We start from the raw sequence: 1,696 nt of genomic DNA, 5'->3' as shown, positions 1-1,696 counted from the left end.
AAATAAATTATTATTTTTATATTAAATCTATATCTATATAAAAATAACTATATTTAACAAAAATAACAAAAATGGAAAAAAATGAAGACTTAAAACTATATATTCTTTCAAATTAGAACTAAAAATCTTATTTTCATAATAAATATTCTTACCATGACAAACATATGAAAATAAATATAATGAATAAACTCTTCTAAAAAAACAAATTAATATAAGATAACAAAGTATCCCTATATCCCAATTTAAAATTCTTATTAATATTAAAGACTCACCAATAAAATTTAATGATAAAGGAAAAGAAAAATTAATAATACAAAATAAAAATCATCATATAACAATAGAAGGTAAATTACCAACCATACCCTTATTTAAAAATAATAAACGCCTTCCAGATCGTAAATAATATAAATTTACAACATAAAACATTCCTGAAGAACATAGCCCGTGAGAAATTATTATTACATACCCCCCTATTGTACCTACCTTAAAATGTGTTATCAATCTACTAATTATTAAATTTCTATGAACAACTGACGAATAAGCAACTATACTTTTTATATCTACTTGCACTAAACACACAACTCCAATTAAAATTCTTCTCACCATCCTTAACCTAAAAATTAAATATATCCATATTTTCATCTAATAAAATAAAACACTTCTAAAAAACGAACTAATCCATACCTCCCTATTTTTAACAACACCCCAGCTAAAATCATAGATCCATAAACTGGAGCCTCTGTATGAGCCTTAGGCAATCAAATATGAAATATATACAAAGGTATCTTAATAAAAAAAGCCATATAAATTATAAAAAATCTTCAAAACGTAAATCTATATCCCCTTATAATCCTACTCATTAACCTATATTTTATAGTTATTCTATATATATATATATATATGTTAAAAATATATACTAATAAAGGAAAAGAAATTAATAATATTCTATATATATATATAGGGGACTTCCGGTCGAGGTGAGTTACAGAGAAGACATATTTTGCGCACTTCGTGAGGAAAATTAAAGATTTCGTAGCTGTTAAGGAATTGCCCTGCGGGGAGTTTTTGTTATAGGGACGAGAGTCGTTAAACCGAGAGCTAGGCAAAAAAGTAGCTCGCTTCATCAGGAAACGGGCTAATGGTGGTAAAAGTAGACGGAACAAGGGGAACATAACCTACAACTGGCATAGGTCTCCAACCGAGAACATCGTGGTCCAGGTGGCCTGAAAGCCTGTATTGGGTGCATAAGATAAGGAGTGGTCAATAGGGGACAGGAGTGCAGTGGGTGAGCCTTGCATAAGTCGGAAAGGAAAAAGTAATTAGGCTCGGCGCACGTGGCAGAAAAACCGAGATGCGCAAGTGCGAAGCAAAGGGAAGTGACGGAAGAAAAGGGGGGAGAGTCGGAGAAGAAGAAGCAGGGACAGAACGTCACGAAGCGCGAGCGCGTCTCGGGAGTGGGGAATGAGCGAGAGTTTGGAGAAAGAGAGAGAAGGAACCGGCCTAGCAACGGAAGAGTCTAGAAGTAGCCGAGCGGAAAGGTGGGTACAGTCAGGGGAGGAGTGGGGAACAAGATCGAAGGAACGGCAACGGCGGTGAACGTCAGAGGCGAAATATGAGTGGAGAGAAGGGAGCGGGGAAGAGAGGAAGGTCCACGAAAGCGGAGCTGCTAGGAAGGGAAAGGAGGGATAGTAGTGTA

Source organism: Trachymyrmex septentrionalis, unplaced genomic scaffold (assembly GCF_001594115.1).
Source record: "Trachymyrmex septentrionalis isolate Tsep2-gDNA-1 unplaced genomic scaffold, Tsep1.0 scaffold67, whole genome shotgun sequence".
NCBI lineage: Eukaryota > Metazoa > Arthropoda > Insecta > Hymenoptera > Formicidae > Trachymyrmex > Trachymyrmex septentrionalis.
This window is presented reverse-complemented; position numbering follows the sequence as displayed.